General features: G+C 32.1%; 1 long non-coding RNA gene across 1 annotated transcript; it reads right to left on the bottom strand.

Annotated features, from left to right (window-relative positions):
- Nucleotides 1-2,101: 2,101 nt before the first annotated feature.
- On the bottom strand, nucleotides 2,102-6,465 carry LOC106765887. Its single transcript, XR_001376094.2, has 2 exons — nucleotides 5,540-6,465; nucleotides 2,102-2,920 (listed from the first exon to the last, which is right to left on the bottom strand). It is a non-coding gene; the product is annotated as an uncharacterized LOC106765887 (long non-coding RNA).
- Between the last annotated feature and the right edge of the window lie 415 nt (nucleotides 6,466-6,880).

Below are 6,880 nucleotides of genomic sequence, written 5' to 3'. Positions count from 1 at the left end.
CATGAAATAAGATAAATCAACCCATGTGGGCTGGTACAAGCACTTAAAGAAAAAAAAAACCTCACATAGGCCCCCATACAAGTTGAAACCCAAGTCTCAAAGTCCTTACACACACATACACTCACATATAAACACTACAAACTTCATCATATATTATTAACACATTATGTTTCAAACCTTCAACAAATAATACACTCTCAATTTCATATGCAAAAGTTGTTTGAATTTTACCAATACCGATGATTTTACCCTTGTTATTATCACCATAAGTGACATGACCAGTAGTCCTATGAGAGATACTTATGAATTTTGTTGGATCTCCTTTCATGTGTCTTGAACATCCGTTATCCAGATACCACATGGGTCCCTTTGTTTCTTGTTCTAGACACGTTTTCATTGTTTCTAACTTGGCCATCATGATAAGATCAGTCCCTGGTAGATTCTCTTCCTTGCTTTTCTTTTTGTCATTATTTTGCTGCTCGTCAACTTTCTTCCTGTTGAGAAATCTAGTAAATCTTTATGCCTACGAATTCACCCTTTCAACCCCGGATTCCAGTCTGTTGATACCATATTTTCCATTTTGGAATAATCCTACTTCAAATGCTTCAAAGAAACCATTAGTGATAGAATTGCAATTATCATTACAAGTAACATGCACACACTAAAATACAAATTCACTCTTCCTTAGTGTTTGAGAAACCGAAGCCATTTCAGGATCGAACAATCGATTATACAAAAAGATTCATCAATTTTTTTTTTCAAATAATTTTTGAAAACCAACTATGGTGCCAATTTTTAAAATTAATGAGCTTTGTTTCTCAACACCAAGAGGGTGGGTGAATTGGTGTTTTATAAAAATCTTTTTTACAAATGGTATGGTTCTTTAAACCTTTCTTGTGCAATAAGCATTATGCGTGCAATGTAACAATATATGTAATCGAATAGTAACAATACGTAATCAATTATGTAAAGAGATAAGGAGAAGAAAATCAAACTTAGTTTTTATATTAGTTCGGCCTCAATGCCTACATCTATGTCCTTTCAATCAACCTGAGATTGAAAGCCAATTGCACTACAAAGATATGAGTTTTTACAACAAGACTTTACAACAACCAATCTGTCAAAATGTAAACCACTTCTCTAACTCACTAATCTAATATAGCCAATAACAAGACCCTGCACCAAGAATAATCATCTCCTACAGTCACCCCATTGAGACACCTCTCAAAGTACAAAGAACTCCTCGTTCTTCTTCTTGGCTGCACACACACAAATCAAAGATTGTGAATCATTTTCTCCTGATCAAACAACCAATCTCTTCAATCCAGTCACGTTTGCCTCTCAAGAATTCTTCAAGATATGTAAACCACTTGACGTTCTGTATTCTTGAAGCCTTTGATCACTCTAAAAAACTTCTCAAACGAGTATCAATCAGATATGAAAGTGTAATTCTCAATTGTCTTACAAAAAATCAATCAATGCGTTAATATATAGTTTTTTTAAATTCTGACGCAATTGAATTGATTACTATATTAATGTAATCAGTTACATTAAACACATGTAACAGACTAACAATAGTTAAAGCACATAATTGAATGTTCAATTAATGTAATCGGTTTTCCTTAAATGCTTAGTCAACACATTTAAAAATATGACCGTTATAACAATTATGATAAGCATAAAACAATTTTCAAATCTTAACAGACTTAATTGAATACATAATCAATGTAATAATTAAGCTTCAACACTTAGCAGATTTTTGAAAACTTTTCTTTCCAAAACTCATCACAACACATCTGAAAAATATATGTGCAAACACACGAGTTTTAATCGATTTACCAACTAATGTAATCGATTCAAAACTAGTTGTTTTGCCACAGTTTAAAACTCAAGCTGTCTGATGACCTTAATTGATTATCACAACACTGTAATCGATTATGTCATGCAAATATGCTTTTGTGCATGTGGTTTTTATATTTCCAAAACATATATTGTGCATACACATATATGATACAAACACAGTAATATGCAACAATCAACACAATATGTCAAATGTGACAATCACAATATGTGCATATTTCACAATAAGAATAAACACATATAACACATAACGCAGTACACATACATGTGTTTTTATTAACAATGTGTTGTCATCATAAAAAACAAATATCACAAGGATTAGATTTAGCTAACATTGTGCTCCCCCTATCAACAATCCCTAATACTACTACCAAGCCAATAATTTTCTTCACAAACTTAAGATGATGTTGTATGGTCTTCCCTTTCATTCACTTCATCATCAACCTCATCAAGTAATGAGTCAGCATTATCCACGCCTCGAAGGAAGTTGTGTAGGATACAACAAGCTAATATAATGTCTGTCATAGTTTCCAACCCAAAATGTGGTTCAACGCCATTAGCAATAATAGAGAACCTTTTTTTAACACACCAAATGTTCTTTCAATAACATTTCTCAAGGATGAATGACGGTGGTTAAAGAGCTCGCATATATTCATTGGTCCTCTGCATGTAAATTCTTTAAGGTGATATCTGATGCCTCTATATGGTATCATAATTATTATTTTCAACATAAATCCAACTTTGCCAAGATAGTACTTTTTTACAATATTGTACATACAGTGGTATTTATTAGTCACTAATAACCAAAAAGTTAAGATCGCAATGAACACACTAACCTTGACGGATAACCAACGGATCATCTCGAGCAAGAGCATCCTTTAAAATTCTTGAATCAGATGTTGTGCCTTCCCAACGAGCTGGAACATATGTGAATTTCATATCAAAATCACACGCGACAAACACATTGAGTTGGGCAATCTTTCCTTCCTCGATATCTCGGAGCATATGATTTTGGCACCCTTACTCGAACATGAGTTCCATATATGGCCCCTAAACAATCCTAAAAATAGAAATAAGAACTCATGAAAAAACTCAAAAACATTAGTGTCATTTGATAAAATTACATCTTAACAAGTGTTGAAATCATTACCTTAAAGTATGAGTAAGATTGACTGTTGTTCAAGAAATAAGGATGAACCTCATTTCCTAAGGGCTGAATTAAAGATTCAGATTCTAGACTTAAAATAGCATCCAACACATTGTGAAAGTGTTGGTTAATGGTGGACCTAAATCAATGGAAGAAAAATGACACACTTCAATTCTTAACGTTATGGCTAGTTATATGAAGAAATTGAGCTACTTGTTCCTCCATTATCGACCAAATTACATCCTTAACTAACCCAATTATTCTTAGTCTTTGACAAAGATTAATAAGTGCCTCTAGACACATCCGAATAATGTCGAGACACCCATTAGTATGCACAAGGTAGGACATTAGTTGGTCCCTGTGATGGTCATTGTCTGGTAAAAAATTGATAATACTACTTGATGCATTCAAACACATATTCAATATATTCAAGGCATGCTCAACAATGCATAACGTGGTCAAAGCAGCCAATGCGGTTGTTATTTGTAATTTTCTATGTATGTTTACGACTATATTGAAGTCTACACCAACCACATCATCGACTATATATTTACCGTCCTAATAAGAGAGAACTAATTCTTCTTCCGTCGATATTTACTTAAACATATATAAATACTATTACCAACATCACAATGTCATAAATAACTCCAATTAACATTTTCACAACTTCATAAGTCCAATTAACATAAACATTATAAGTCACGTATAATACATTCAAAATACACTTATTACCAAAAATTCATGCATTCATCTATGGATTAAAAAAAACATAGATGGAGTGTTTTTGAATCTAAATATAATTTTTGTACAAAGTTAGACTGAGTGTTTTTTTTTTTTTTTTTTTTAATTTAGATTCAAATATTTGTATAAAATTGTAAATTCAAATCCAAATATTTAAATCATACTAAAAATTTAAATTCATTTCTAAATCCATTATATTGAAACTTAAATTTTTCATAAATCTAATTTTAACTTTGGATCTGTATTTTAAAAATAAAATAATTATTTCATCTAATACATAAATATAAAAAAATATATAACATAATAAATAATATAATAATATTAAAGATTAAAGATAATATATTATATAAATTCTTAACATTAAAAAAAACTAAAATCATATAAATGTCGATAAATATTAAAAATCATCTATATAAAAGAATACATTGCAACAGTATGTGATATGAAGAAAATTTAATATTAGCATTATCACGATAACTCCATTACATTTTTCTTCCACTGAATTCCCTTTTTCTTCAACTTCATTGGGTAAGATAATAAATGCCAAGATTTTTATATGTTTCAACCTGCTGTACCTTCCTGAGTTTTATTCAAGAGATTATATATTTATTCCATGCATTTTTGTTTAAAATCAATTTAGTCATCTCATTAATGGAATCACTTTTGTCTCTTCCTTTGGGTTAAAAAAAAGTAAAGGGTTAAATATGTTTTTAGTCCTTATAGTTTGGGCCGATTTTGGTTTTAATCCATCTTTCAAACAAAGGTACAATTTAGTTCTTCAACTTTAGAAAATTGGTTTTAGTCTTTTTTACCAATTTTTTTTTAACTTTATTTACTGTTTCAAACGCATTTCTCAGTTAACATTGAAGCAAAAATGTGTCAAATAGTGTAAACAATTCAAATGCTATAATGAAAAGTGCTTCAAACAACAAATAAAGTTAAAAAAATTTGGTAAAAAGGACTAAAACCAGAGTTTTCTAAAGTTGAAGGACTAAATTGTATCTTAGTTTGAAAGGGGGACTAAAACCAAAATCGCCCCAAAATATAAGGACTAAAAACATATTTAATCGAAAAGTAAATTACCATATAAAATTATACTAGCAAAGTGATTGGATTAACATAAATGATAAACATTAAAAAAGACCAGATAGTTGCACCATGGAAAAATGGAGATAAAAGTTTTCTCCATGAACACCGAAAGGAAATAAGATTCATGAAACGCTAAGAGATTACAATGCATAATGGTCTTGAACTTTATTACAAAAGGCAACCACAAATTTAATGGGCATCAATTCAAGTTTAAATAATTCACTGTTCCTTCCCAAATTTTAATAATGTAAATGGGAGAGGCGAAGGCTTCATCCCAAAACATCATAGGGAGAGCCAAACTAGCGAGTAACGTTAATCCAACATCTGCAATGGGACAATGTTTACATTCTGTAGACCCATTTTGTTCATGGGTATAGGAGCAAGTAAATCTATGAGATATGCCATGATCACGTAAAAATTTTGAGAAACAGACAAACTCGTTTGTATTATCAGATTGTATAGATTGAATCTTATGTCCAATTTGATTTTTTCAACAAACACTTTAAATAACTTAAAAATCGTTAAAGCTTGAGATTTGTTCGCTATTAACTAAACAACTTAAAATATGGCATCTATCAGCATTGAACTCAAAGTAAACGTTATTATCCTTGGCAAACTATAGGAAACACTGAATAGATTTTTTGTGAAATACGTAAAGAAGATTAGTGAGATAAAGAGTCGTTTTATGCAAAACAGTCATACCTGACCCGTTTCCTAGTTTGACAACTTCAGATCCTTTGGACTGTTGTTTCTGTGAAAGATTGAAGAGATCATTTGGTAGATGACATGCGGCCCAACTGTCCGGATACCACAAAGGATTGGTATGATGTTCCTAGAATAGACGTAGCGTCATCAGAAGAATGGACCTGTGAAGAGTTAGCCAAAACAGATGATTGAAAGATTTGATCAAACATGTGTCGGCAGTGGAGGCTGCAAGGCCATTTTTTCCGCATATCTAACATTGCACTCTGGGTTGTGTTGTAGAAAATTTATTGGTTTTGCTCTTTGAAGACGTTTTGAAGGTACCCCTTGCTTATTTGTAAGTGTTGGAATGAGCACGTCCACCACGATGTGGGTTGGAAGTGGATCTTGAACCACATCTTGAGTTGAAGTTTGAAGCAGTGAGATTAACTTGAACGAGTTGTTGATCATGAAGACGACGTTTTTGTAACCTTTCTTCGTGTGCAAGAACGAGAGGTGACGATGAACCAATCATGGTCTTCTGGCAATCCATTAAGAATGAATTCGATGTGGTCTACAGAGGAGATGGGTGAACCCATAGGAGCTACGGTGTCAACCAACTTCTTGATATCCAACAAATATTAAGAAATGGAACGATCTTGTTTTGGTTGACGCAATTGAACGCTGAGTCTGAGTAGCGTAATAAGTTATGAGACGTTGCAAAATTTTGTGAGGCCTTGCAGTTCAACCATTTTGGTGAGAAGGGGAGTAGAGATAGATGCCAAAAGCCATGCTACGAGAAAACGATCCTATTGATAGAGAAGAAAATATGGAGTTGTAGTGGTAGTAGTTGCGTATGCGTCAGTGGCATGAACGGGAGGAATGGAAGAACCGTCCAAGAAATGGCCAACATTGAGGTCTTCAATAGTGGCCAGCACTTGGTGCTGTCAAAGAAGAAATGAAACTGGAGTGTTGAACGTGTTTTTTTTTGGACAATGATATCTTGACAACATTTTTTGACAACTTTTTTGACAACGGAACATGTGTCATCATTTTATTGGTCTATTTGAACATATGTTTAAAAAATATTTAAAACGGATCAATCACAAGCTGCCACGTATGCGTTGTAAAAAAGTTGTTAAAAAAGTGTTATTAAAAGAAAGTTTTCCTTTTTTTTTTTGGAAAAAGTATTTTTAACAATGCTTTTTTTAATAACTTTTGACATTGGATACATGGCACGTGACATTGACAACTTTTTTGACAATGGGTACTAAAGTGTTCATTTTAAATACTTTTAAGTGTAAATTTAAATAGACTAATAAAGTGATGACATGTGTTCTGTTGTAAAAAAGTTGTCAAAAA

The sequence above is a fragment of the Vigna radiata genome, chromosome 7 (genome assembly GCF_000741045.1).
Source record: "Vigna radiata var. radiata cultivar VC1973A chromosome 7, Vradiata_ver6, whole genome shotgun sequence".
NCBI lineage: Eukaryota > Viridiplantae > Streptophyta > Magnoliopsida > Fabales > Fabaceae > Vigna > Vigna radiata.
Note: the sequence above shows the minus strand (reverse complement) of the source record. Positions and strands in the feature narration are given on the sequence as shown.